Source organism: Gossypium arboreum, chromosome 13 (assembly GCF_025698485.1).
Source record: "Gossypium arboreum isolate Shixiya-1 chromosome 13, ASM2569848v2, whole genome shotgun sequence".
In the NCBI taxonomy this organism is placed as follows: domain Eukaryota; kingdom Viridiplantae; phylum Streptophyta; class Magnoliopsida; order Malvales; family Malvaceae; genus Gossypium; species Gossypium arboreum.
The window spans coordinates 18,901,377-18,915,601 of NC_069082.1; positions in this window are offsets into that span (position 1 = coordinate 18,901,377).

The window sequence follows — 14,225 nt, forward strand, 5'->3', positions numbered from 1 at the left end:
TGCTTTTGACAAATCCCGCTCATATTTTATAGGCACCAAAGTTATAGTATTTACTGATCATACAGCCACTAAATACTTGCTCACGAAGAAAGATGCAAAACCAAGGTTAATTCGTTGGATACTTTTACTCCAAGAATTTGACCTTGAGATCCAAGACAGAAAAGGTGTTGAAAATCAAGTAGCTGATCATCTGTCGAGGTTGGAGCAAGATGAGGTAACTCGATAACATGTGCCTATCAACGAGAATTTTCCAAATGAACACTTATTTAAGGTGATTCAAATTCATGAAACACCTTGGTTTGCTGATTTTGCCAATTATCTTACATATGGAATAATTCCTCAAGAAATGACATACCAACAAAGGAAGAAATTCCTTCATGATAGTCAGTATTATTTCTAGGAAGACCCGTTCTTATTTAAACAGTGTGAAAATAATATAATCCAAAAGTGTGTAGCTGAAAGTGAGATTGCTAAGATCTTATATCATTTCCATTCATCTCCCAGTGGGGGACACTATGGTAGTGCACAAACTGCAGCAAAGATTTTGCAAGTAGGTTTCTTTTGGCCTACACTATTTAAAGATGCTTATACTTATGTGAAGAACTGTGATAAAAGCCAAAGAATCGGGAATATATCAAGGAGGAATGAGATGCCCTTAATAAACATTTTGGAGATTGAATTATTTGACGTATGGGCCATTGACTTCTTAGGCCCGTTTCCTTCTTCATATGGGAACAAATACGTCTTAGTTGTTGTGGATTATGTATCCAATTGGGTTAAAGCTGAAGCATACCCTACAAATGATGCTAAGATAGTCATGCAATTCCTACATAAGCATGTGTTTACAAGATTTAGGACACCAAGAGCTATTATTAGTTATGAAGGTTCTCACTTTATGAACAAATGGCTTAAGTGGTTGCTTGACAAATATGATGTGAAGCACAAGATTGCTACTGCATATCACCCCCAGTCCAATGGGCAAGTTGAAAGAGTGAACCGTGAAATCAAAGGTATCCTTGAAAAGGTAGTACACCCTAGCAGAAAAGATTGGTCTCGAAGGCTCGATAATGCATTATGGCCCTATCGAAAAGCATTTAAGACATTGTTAGGAATGACTCCTTATCGGTTAGTTTTTGGGAAAGCATGTCATTTGCTATTAGAGTTGGAAAATAGAGCTCACTGGGCTTTGAAGCAGTTGAACTTTGATCTTAAGTAAGCCGGTGAGAGAAGGATGTTACAACTTGATGAGTTGGAAGAGCTGAGGTTGTTTTCCTATGAGAATGCCAAAATGTGGGCATGATAGTCATATACAACCTCGCGAGTTTAAAGAAGGTCTGAAGGTTTTTTATTTAATTCAAGGTTGAAGTTATTCCTAGGAAGCTTAAATCCCGATGGAAAGGACCCTATACCATATGCCGAGTTTATCCTTATGGAGCTATTGAATTATACGACAATTGCGAAGGTACGTTTAAAGCCAATAGTCAACGTCTCAAACATTATTGGGATGGTGACGTTGAGCGAGTTGAATTCTCGTTCAAATTAACAGACCCTTGATTTTTCATAAACTTGTTCTGTAAATAAATAAATGATTAGGATTTATTTTCTTAATTTAGTACATTTAATTAATTCTATCTAAGGAGATTGGAACTTAAGTAGGACCACTGTAACCCCTCCAACCTTTCTTGGGAATTAATTTAATTTAATTTATTGAGAATAAATGTTCTAATTAAGATTTAAAATTTTTTAGTTTGATTTTTTTTGTTTAAATTTTAATTTTTATGTTAATAAAGGGGGCCAAATTTGGCCCAAGTACTAATCAGTTTTTTTTAGTAAGATACAGTCTGAATTTGAGGCCCAAGACAGCAAAAAGAGGAAAAACTGCACACCTATTGCCACCACTTCCATTGCTTGCCACCCAAGTAACCTTAATGTAGCTAAGTTTTTGCTACATGTTACCCTAATTTTTCCTTATATAAACCCCTCTCAATTCTACTATTTTTCATATCCCTCAAAGTTATTTACTTAAACCCAAAAAATCCTTAAACTTTTCTCTTATACCGTCAACCTCAAATCCCGAAAGAAACCCTAGTTCTCCTCCCCTTTTTTTGAAATCTCCTGCAACCATCGTAAAAAGATCACCGGAGCATTAACGTCATTGCCGCACGTAACAACTATTGCTGCGGCACACCACTATTGCTGCCACACGCTGCCTTCGTCATTGTAACCTCTTCATTGTTGCAAGGTTCGCCAAAGCAGATCCTACCCACTTGCCGATTTCTCTTTTTCCCCTATAAGCAGAACTTTGCCAAATTTTCGGGAAAATACAATATCTCGCAAAAAGAACTAGATCGTCGAAGACTACTCCTGAAACCCAATTATGATTGATGAAGAAGTGAAAGAGAGATTTGATTCAATTTTCAAGCATCAATCTATGATGCCTGAAAAAGGTTTTAACTTGAAGAGTAATGATTTGATTATTGTCCCTGTACCAATTAGAAAGACAATCAATGCTCTCAAGTGGGAACGATTTTGTGATGCTCGTTTGCTTCCCGATAATGAACTAGTTTGAGAGTTCTATGCAAGTTTGACCATACAAGATGCTACTGAGGTCATCATTCGGAAGAAAAAGGTACCTCTTACTTCTAAGTCCATCAATTGATTTGTTTAACTTACCTGATGTTGAAGAAAATGAGTACTACCCTATGATGAACAACATAAATTGGGATCTTCTTCAACAAGTACTTGATGTTGTGATAAATTCGGGATCCCAATGGATTATAAGAAAGTATAGAAGCCATTCTTGCCGAAGGGAATACCTAAAACCAGTAGCAAAGGTATGGTTTTGTTTTGTTTGCTACAGCTTTATGCCTATCTCACATAGTCCCACCATCTCGATGGAACCGATGCTCTTGTTATATGCAATCTTGAAAGAAAAGTCCATTAATGTTAGGAAAATTATTCTCAAGGAGATTTATGACTATGCTAAAAAGAAGACTAAAAGTGCTTATTTCCCATCATTAATCACTTCACTTTGCTTAAGGGCCCGTGTTAAAACACAAGCGAATTTGAAAGGGCAATATGTCCAAGGGTGCATTAGAAGTCATGATTTTGAAAGGTTAGTACAGAAGGTGCATGAGCTAAATCAAGGCGAGCAAGAAGAGCCAACTGAGTCAGATACTGAGGAGTTAACAAATGAAACTGAAACTGAAGCTAATTCAGTCACAGACACTGAAGAAGAAGAATCTGATAAGGAACCAAACAATTCTAAACCAGTTGAAAGATCTGAAACTCTGGAAAAAAGGGTTGAGCCAGAAGAAGAGCCAGTCAAGCTAAGTGTTGAACCTGAAGCTACAACTCCTATGCCGACTTCTGCAAGTGCTTCAAAGAAATCAGAGTTGTCAATGTTGATGGAAATGTGCAAGTTCATGCATAATCAACAACAAACTTACTGGAAATATGCAAAAATTAGAGATGATTCAATTTGAAATACTTTTAAGAATATCTCTAACACTTTTGTTCCTGAGTTCCCAAATGTTATCTTTGAGACATAGACGGAAGATACTGATTATACAAGTAGAGAATGAGCTAAAGAAGACAAGGGGAAAGAGTCAGAAAAATAAAATGGGGGATTCTTGTCTTTTTATTTATTTATTTGAGGTCTTTAGAAATTTGTTTCTTTAGTAACTAGGATTTAATTTCTGCAAAATAAACATAGCAAGCATGAATAAATGCTTCTTTAAAAAGAAAAATACTAAGTGATGTGGTAATGAAAATGAACATGTCTAGGGTTGGATTATGAGGAAAGAATTGGTATTTAAGCAGTCTTAATGACTCACCTCTCTTTCTTTTTAACCCTACCTGGTGTTTAGTTTTCATTCATTACTTTGTTCTTGCAATTTCTTCTTTTTAAAAGAGGTAAGGAAAATAATTGCTCAAAATTTTTAAAAATTTTCAAGTATGTTTCAATCATTTCTTTCATGAGTATGTTTTAATAAATGAATGTTTAGAGAAATTCTTTGTTAATGAGATAGCTTGTATGCGAGCATGAATGATGATTTTATCTGAGTGATTGTATGTTATCATGAAGAATGGAATGATTGTATGATATTAGTCTTAGGTAATGTTTGCCATGAAATCTTAGTTTCTTTTGAGATTAGACATGCATGAAGGTTTATATCTTTAGAATTGACTTAGTAACTTTCTTGAGGCGAAATCCTAGGAGACATAAAAATCTAAAATGATATAGGCAATACTTCTTTGGATCGTTTGAGCCTTTTCAAGCCCACCTTATGATATTAGACCCTTGAAACTATAATTTTGAGCTTAAAAGGCATGTTCGTTGCAATGAACCTACATTACAAGTCATATCTCCATCTTTTGAAGTTATCCTAATTTTATGCACCCGTCTTAACTAAAGTTGTCTTGGTAAATGACATTTGAGGAAATTTTCAAAGGATGTACATGTTCATGCTAATAAAAAAATAGTAAAGAAAAGTTTGCTGAGTTTCCACAAAGAAAAAATGTATGAGCATGAGTTCAAAATAAGTTTGGGGGTATTCCAAAGGTTAACTTAAAGAAAAGATTGTATTTCAAAAAATCCAAGACAATATTAAAGGTTAAGATTTTGAAACCAAAATGTCTCATCTCTTAAAATCCCTACCTTTAACCAAGCCCCATTACAACTTTATAAAAGACCTATTGATTTGATGATTATGTCGCCTACATTAGTGGAGAGGGAGTTCTAAGTTCAACATATAAATATCATAAATAAGCCTTATATTGTATTGCTTAATTGAGGAGAAATTATGTTGAATGAAGAATATTAACTATGGCTGTGACATATATACATACTATGATTCATGTTCGCATATCTTGAAACTTAGTATAAAATTTTCAAAATGTTTGCGTATGATTTACTTATTAATAAAGAAGATCTATGAGCATGAATTTATTAATACATGATTACGGAGCAAGGATTGATGCTGCTTACACTTTTAGCAATTTTTCTTTAGCGAAACCTTGTGCTGTGCATGAACATTACTCGAGACGAGTAATGATTTAAGTTTGGAGGTGTGTAAACTGAAAAATATATAGGATTTTTTTCCTATATAATTCGTTACCTTTTTACTTAAATTTGTTGTTAAAACCAAGTAATTGCTTAATAAATTAATGAAATATATGAAAATATGAAATTAGGACATAGAAATTATTAAGATGTGATTTTATGCTTTATTATATAGTTTTCATGCGAAAATGGCTTCTTTTATATTAATTTGAGCATATTATATTTGCAAGCTATAAAGTGGGTCATGCATGATTAAATTAAATAACAAAATATAAAGTTATATTTAATAATTTATTTTAATATGTTTCATTAATAAATTGGATTTTAATTAATTATGTAAATTGATTAATTAAAGTGGTTAAATACATTCTTTGGTCCTCTAAATTATCTACTATTGCTGGACAGGTCTGAAAGCTTTATGTTGATTACAAAACCATCCAAATAAAGGACCAAGTCAACCCAAAATTTGGCTGCATGTGGATGCTCATAAATCAAATTTTGGTTTAATTACACAAGGTTCTTGAAGAGTTGAAGAAATCAAAAATTTACTCGGAGATTTGCAATTGATCTAGTCCTGATCCTGATGATGTTGTGGCACTTAAATCAAGAAACAATCAGCCAAATTTCAACAAACCATGGCCGACCACCCTTGGATGAATTTGCAAAAGACGGAAACTCCTATTTTTAGCAAACTAGCTCCATTGCCTCACCTATAAATAAGAGCCCATTTCTCACTTTTCTAGTTAGCCCTCATCCCTCAATCATCCCTCACTCATTCATCATTCTCTCCTCTTTCAACTCTCTTATCCCTCACACCTATAATCATATTTGCATAAAGATTTTTAGCAAATTAGCTTCTTAAAGAGCCCTTGGTTGGCCACCTCGGAGAGCCATCAGTAAAGGAGCGAAGCGAAGGAACGAATGAGCCCTCGTCGATAAAGTCTTGGGTGATAGTCACTTTGAATTAGATTTAATCTTTCTTTTCTTTAATTTAATTCAAGAATGTTTGCTATGTTCACTGTTCTTGTTTACAACAATGATAGCTTAATTTTATTTAAGCTAGGATGATTATTTTGATTGAATAATATTTATTTGATTCATGCTTATAATGTTTGTGCCTCAATTGATCATGTTTTCAATTAAAATCAAGTCTGTATTTCGTTCATACGTGATTGAAATGCACCTGATTTAGCTGAGCGATCCTAACCAAACGACGGCTAATGGACACATAATTGAAATGTGCATGCTCAATTTAGATCCTAACCCGATTAAATTATAGGTTACATAACAACCTTAACCGGGCTCTGTTATCTGCATAGTTTTTAGATTTGTGTGACTAAACTGTTTCAAACCTAACACATCCCTGTTACCTCGCATGAATACTAAGAAATCCTTAGTAAATAAGGATCAGTAAAATGCGTATTTACTAAGTAAAGGATTTGGAAACGACCTAATGTGGTTTCCAAACTCATGAAAGATCAAGTTGCCATGGAATGTTTTTCTGAATATTGATAAGAATGTTGATAATAATTTGAGTTTAATTAAAGTAATTGTCTTAGCTTATTTATGTTATAATTGTTGCTTATTATGTTAATTTTTCTAAAATCTATTTCATTCATATAGTTGCATGTTAGCATAAATCACATCAGGGATCATTGCATTTAGTTTAATATATTTTAATCATCACTTCTCACTTATATTGTTTTTATTTATCAAATTGTTAATATAATTTTACAAATAAAAATTAATTGAATTAGCACAAATACAATCTCTGAGGAGACAATAACTTGATACTTACTTATTACTTGATAACAACTGTGTACACTTACACAAACCTGAGTTTTTACAAAAGCGTGCTGAGCGCCAGAACTGAGAGAGAGGTAGGAGCAAGAGGGAGTCAGAGCCCTCAAGTTTTGTTCAGAGGCCTAAGAAATGGCCAGAGTTGATGGAGCGATCAGAGTTGGGGATCCTATTGCTGCTACTGGACAGCCGTCGTTTATTGACTGTGGTAGACGCCATCGGGGCGAGTGTTGGAAAAGAACTGGGGCTTGTTTGAGGTGCGGTTCATTAGAGTACCGTATTAGAGAGTGTCCGCGGAGGTCCGATCAGATGCAAGCTTCTCACATGGGTATTATACCACAATCGAGGGTAGTTCAGTAGCCATCGAAAGGCTGTGGTATGGCCAGAGGTGGTAATGGTTTAGGCTGTGGTCAGAAAGCACCGGGCAGAGGTGCTGGACATACTGAGGCAAGGCAGCCGGCTTTAGTTTATGCTACACGTCGTCGAGAGGATGAAGATGCTCTGGATGTTATCATGGGTACGTTTTTTAGTCATAATGTACCTTATACTGCACTGATAGATATAGGATCCACTCACTCCTACATACCCGTACTATTTCCGAGAACTTGGGTATCTTGGTTGAGAGCCCTGCGAGTGAGGTGACTATATTGAGTCCACTGGGACAACCAGTAAGGGTAAATAAGTTGTTTAGAGACATTTCTTTAGACGTTCGAGGGGCTATTTTTCTAGCTGATCTGATGGAACTGCCTTTTGGAGAGTTTGATCTGATACTGGGAATGGACTGGTTGGTTAAACACCGAGTGAGCTTAGATTGTGCCACAAAAAGTGTTGTACTAAGAACTGAAGAGGATAGTAAGGTAGTCGTAATTGGTGAACGTTGGAATTACTTATCGAATGTGATTTTTGTACTAAGGGCAAAAAAGTTGGTTGGAAAGGGATGCAAGGCATATTTGGCCTACATCAGTGTTTCAGATTCTGGGGATTCTCCGATTAAGGATATCAGGACGGTTGAATTTCCAGACATTTTTCCTGAAGAGCTACCTGGGTTACCTCTGAATCGTGAAGTAGAGTTCAAGATTGAGCTCCTTTCTGGTACAGCTCCGGTGTCCAACTCTTCCTATAGAATGGCACCAGAAGAGCTTGTGGAGCTTAAGGCTTAAATTCAAGAGTTACTGGATCATGGGTTTATTCACCCTAGAGTGTCTCCGTGGGGAGCGCCAATTTTGTTCGTGAAAAAGAAGGATGGATCCATGCTTATGTGTATTGTCTATCGACAATTGAACAAGTTGAAAATCAAGAATAAGTATCCCTTACCGAGGATAGATGATCTGTTTGACCAATTCCGAGGGACTTCGATTTTCTCCAAGATTGACCTCTGATCAGGGTATCACCAGTTGAGATTTAAGGAGGCTGATGTGCATAAGACAGTGTTTAGGACTCGTTATGGACACTACGAGTTCCTAGTAATTCCACTTGGACTGACGAATGCACTGGCAGCTTTTATGGATCTAATGAATCGAGTCTTCCAGCCCTATCTGGATCGGTTCCTAGTGGTATTTATTGATGACATACTGGTGTACTCAAGGACTAAGGATGAGCACAATAAACACCTCATAGTGGTTCTATAGATCTTGCGAGAGAAGCAATTGTACTATAAGTTTAATAAATGTGAGTTTTGGTTATGAAAAGTAACATTTCTGGGCCATGTGGTTTCTGCTGAGGGAATTAAGGTCGATCTTCGAAAGATTGAGGCGGTGTTAGATTGGAAACAACCTAAGACTGTATCTGTGTAACACCCCGTACCCGAGACCGTTTCCGGAGTCGAACACGAGGTGTTAACGGACTTAATTCATTAATTAAACAGCTCATACAATTCATTTTAAAATTTCCAGACAAGCTGGCTAACTGCATCACAGTCGCTTTAAAAATCATATCTCGAGTTACGAAACTCGAAATCCAATTCCGTAAATTTTTCCTGAAACTAGACTCATATATATATCTACTAATTTTTTTCTAGAATTTTTAGTTGGGCCAATTAGTACAGTTTATTAGTTAAAGTCTCCCCTGTTTCAGGGTTCAACTACTCTGACCTCTGTGTATTACGAATCAGATATCTCCCTATACAGACCTTCAATGACTATGCCATTTGTCTCTAATAAAACTAGACTCAATAAGGAATCTGTACATATAAAGCGTGACTTCTAATTATCTTTGTAAAATTTATGGTGAATTTCCAAAGTCAGAACAGGGATCCAGAAATCGCTCTGGCCCTGTTTCACAAAAATTTAAACATCTCATAAAATATAGCTCATATACCTGTTTCGCTTATTCCATATGAAAATAGACTCATCAAGATTCGATTCCATAACTTATTCATTATTTAATTCCATTTCTACTATTTTTAGTGATTTTTTAAACTCACGTCACTGCTGCTGTCTGAATCTATTTTATGGTAAATTTTACCTATTTCATGGTTTCCATGGATTAGCTAGCAATTTGACATACATAATACCAAATATGATCATGATTAGCCATTCCAATGGCTAATCATTACCAAGCATTTCTATTTCCATACAACTCAATAACCATATCATAAGACCATATATACAAAATGATTATAATGCTATACATGCCATACTCAAAATATACAAGCCATTATGCCAAGATGGTATACGGATAGTGTGAGCGTGCCTCCGACCGTTTCCGATTTCCGAGCTGGCTTGTCAACACTACAAGGAATGAAAAGGAGGGAGTAAGCATAAATGCTTAGTAAGCTCACATGCAAATAGCAAGTAACATAACCATATAAGCAAACATAAAACATCATTTGCATAATCATCACCAAGACATTCATATCACCTTTTCATTTATCATCTTACCATATTGTTGTTATATCGAGTTTTCAACCCGAGGGTTAAGTACATACCCGTTCAAAGTATCCATTTCACAACACTTACCAATACGTCCCTTTCATCTTGAGTATTCCTCCATTTGAGTAGAACTTTACCCGTTGAACACATCGGAATATAATTCGGATACATGGATAACTTGCACATAAGTGCCATATATGAAATCAAGCAATCATGTAACCCGCCCATAAGTGAACTCGGACTCAACTCAACGAGCTCGGGCGTTCGCATCCATAAGTGAACTCGGACTCAACTCAACGAGTTCGGATGCCTAGTTACATCTCACGAACTCGGACTCAACTCAACGAGTTCGGACATTCGCATCCATAAGTGAACTCGGACTCAACTCAACGAGTTCGGATGCTCAACCATCCTAGTGACATGTCACTTGTATCCTAACCTATTCCTAAGGTTCAAACGGGCTTTTCCTCGAACACTTATCCTTGCCGTCTTAGTAGAATGCCAAATCAATACTCGGTAACAATTATATTTAACAAGTAGTTCACATAATTTACATATTATTTGAAATTAACCACAAAGCATAAATTTCATAATAAAATTCAGCATAACACATAATTAATATCAATAACTTAAAAATAACAATTATGCTACATTATTTACACATGAACTTACCTCGTATGCTAAAATGGCTATTTTACCATTTCGTCCACAACTTGGTATTTTCCCCATTTTAGCCCGAATTTCAGTTTTCCTTGCTCTATCATTTAAAATATAGTCTAATTAGGACTCACATTATTCAAATTGACCCAAAATCATATTTTGGAAAAATTACAATTTTGCCCCTAAACTTTTGCATATTTACACTTTTGCCCCAAAGCTCGTAAATTAAAATTCAGCCTATTTTCTTATGTTTTATGACATGCGGATCATTTTTCCTTCTATGGCAACATCAAATTCTCACTCTAACATGTACTTATGACTATTAGGTATTTTTACCGATTAAGCCCTTTGCTCGTTTTCACTTAAAACCGAGTAGCACAAGTTGTCTAACATAATTTAAAACCTCAAATTCTATCATAAAACACCAAAATACACAAATTTCACCTATGGGTATTTTTCCAAATATAAACCCTAGGTTAAATTATTGCTAGCATAAGCTAAATCGAGCTAACGGACTCCAAAAACGTAAAAATCATTAAAACGAGGCTAGAACGGACTTACAATCGAGGTTGGAAGCTTGAAAACCCTAGCCATGGTTTCTCCTTGCTATATTCGGCCATGGGGTTGAAGATGAGCAAAATTGGCTTTTAATTTTGTATTTTAATTCATTTTACCCTAAATGACCAAAATGCCCTTACTACTAAAATTTCCAAAAATTCCTTCCATGTCCTAATTTTTGTCCATAGACTTAGAAATTGGTAAAATTACTCTTTAAGGACCTCTAATTAATAATCTAATTCAATTTTATGCAAAATACTTCTAGAACACAAGTTTTGCAATTTATTCAATTTAGTCCCAAATTTCAAATTAAGCACTTTATGCATAAAATTTCTTCACGAAATTTTCACACAATCATGCAATCATATCATAGACCTTAAAATAATCATAAAATAATTATTTCTATCTCGGATTTTGTGGTCACGAAACCACTATTCCGACTAGGCCCAAAATCAGGATATTACAATCTGAGATTCATAGTTTTTTGGTACTGGCAGGGTATTATTGATGATTTGTAGAGGGTTTTTCACTGATTGCAGCACCCTTGACTAAGCTACTACGTAAGGGTGTGCCATGTAACTAGACTGATACGCAGCAAGAGAGCTTTGAAAAGCTCAAAACTATATTGATTAAGACCCCTGTTTTAATATAGCCTGAGTCTAGAAAGGTGTTTACTGTTTATAGTGATGCATCACATGTTGGTTTAGGATGTGTGTTGATGCAAGAGGGTAAGTTGGTAGCGTATGCATCTCGTCAGCTTCAGAATTATGACGTAAATTATCCGATGCATGACTTGGAGTTGGCCGCTATGGTATTCGCACTGAAAATTTGAAGGCATTACTTGTTTGGTGAAAAGTGTATCAACTACACGGATCACAAGAACTTCAAGTATCTCCCCACTCAGAAGGAGCTAAATCTTAGCCAGCGTAGATGGATTGAGCTGTTTAAGGACTACGACTATATGATTGAATATCACCCTGGTAAGGCCAATGTAGTGGCCGATGCACTGAGCCGTAACGTTATGACTGATTTGAAGGCGATGTTTGCTCACCTCAGTTTATTTAATGATGGAAGTCTACTAGTTGAGCTTTAGGTTAAGCCTACATGGATTCAGCAGATTAAAGGTAAGCAATTAGAGGACGAATCTTTAGGTCTTCATTTCTGACAGATTAAGGGTGGGCATACTAAGGACTTTGGACAGAATAGCGAAGGGGTACTCTGTTTCCGTAGGAGAATCTGTGTACCGAAAGACACTAAATTGAGGCTATCGTTACTAACAGAGGCACATAGTAGCCCCTATGCTATGCATCCTAGCAGAAATAAGATGTACCAAGACCTTTGTGAGTTATACTGGTGGCCAGGACTTAAACGAGAGGTTGCCGATTTTGTAGGTAAATGTCTGACTTACCAGTAGGTTAAGGTTGAGCATCATTACCTTCGAGTTTGTTACAGCCAGTTAAGATTCCATTTTGGAAGTGGGAGCGAGTGACTATGCACTTTATTAGTGGGTTACCCTTCAAACCCACTAAGAAGGATTTTGTATGGGTCATTGTGGATCGATTGACCAAGTCCGCCTATTTCATACCGGTTCGTACTGCTACTAGCTCAGAAGCTAGCTAAACTGTATGTGTCTGAGATAGTGGGACTGCATGGGGTACCGATATTGATCATATTAGATAAGGATCTTTTCTTCACGTCTCGGTTCTGGAAGAAGCACATGAAGCTCTGGGTACAAGGTTGAACTTCAGTACTGCATTCCATCCTTAAACAAATGGTCAAATTGAGACGGTGATTCAGATACTGGAGGACATGTTGAGAAGCTGTGTCATTGACTTCTAAGGCAGTTTGGAGGATTACCTACCACTAGCAGAGTTTGCTTATAACAATAGCTATCAGTCTAGCATTCAGAAGGCACCTTACGAGGCATTATATGGTCGTAGGTGTCGCACTCCTTTATTTTGGACTGAGTTGGGTGAGCGACGTATTCTAGGCCCTGAACTGGTTTTTGATACTGATGATAAAGTTAGACTGATTCGAGATCGACTGAAAGCGGTATCTGATAAACAGAAGTCCTACGCAAACCTGAAGTGTCGTGAAATCGAGTATTCTATGGGAGACTCCATTTTTCTTAAGGTCTCGCCATGGAAGAAAGTACTGAGCTTTGGTCACAAGGGTAAGTTAAGCCCTAGGTTTATTAGGCCTTACCATATTCTGAAGCGAGTAGGACAGGTTGCCTACCAGTTGGAGCTACCTCCAGAGTTGGATTGGATTCATGACGTATTCCATGTCTCGATGTTGAGGCGTTACAGCTTTGATCCCACACATATTATTCCAGTGGAGGAGATTGAGGTTAGGCTAGATCTAAATTTCGAGGAGGAGCCGGTTCAGATATTGGATCGTGATATAACAGTCCTAAGAAGAAAATCCATACCACTGGTTAAGGATTTTTGGTGTAATCATAGCTCTAAGGAGGCCACGTGGGAGTCTGAGGATGCGATGTGACAGCAGTATCCTCATTTGTTCTGATCAGGTAAAATTTCGAGGCTGAAATTTTCTTTTAGGGGGTAGAGTTGTAACGCCCAAAAAAAATCTCTATTATATATTTATTTTTGTGTGTTTGTGACACAACAGTGTATTTGCTTCAGTGGTTATGTGTTCTAGGAGTGTCTGAGAAGTCTTGGGTTCAAGCCTTGTCTTGAGCTAAATTTTTGTTTTAATTGAATAAAGCCTTGCTTTTGTGCAGTAGGCTTATAGTTGAAAGTTGGTAAAAATATGTCAGAATGGGCCTACTGGTCTGGTGGTTAAGGGGAGTGTCAGTGTGTTAGGGCCCTTGAGTTTGAATCTCTGTACGTGCAAAGGGATTTTTTTTGTACTTGTTCCATGAAGGATTTTGAAATGTGGTGAAATACTAAGTGTTTGAGATGTGTGGGAGGTTGTGGACGATTTTGGGGGTGTTTGAGTTGTAGTGGGGGAGTGTGGGACCGAATTTAGGGATAAGAGGGGAGAGATTTTAGGAATTGTGATCAGATTGTGCAACTTCTTGAAAACTTTTTCTTTTCTTTTGTTCCATTCTTAAAATATCGATTTTTCTTTTGGGTATTCTGACGTTTCCTCCTTTCCATCACTCTCACTGCCGAATTTTCCTTCTTATCATTGCTGCTATTTTTGTTTTTCCTCCCCTTTCTCTTCTTCGATTCTGTTTTCAATCCGCTTTGATTGCACAATGTAATTCTGCGCATTCGGTAAGTTGGCATTTTTGTTTCTTTTTCTTA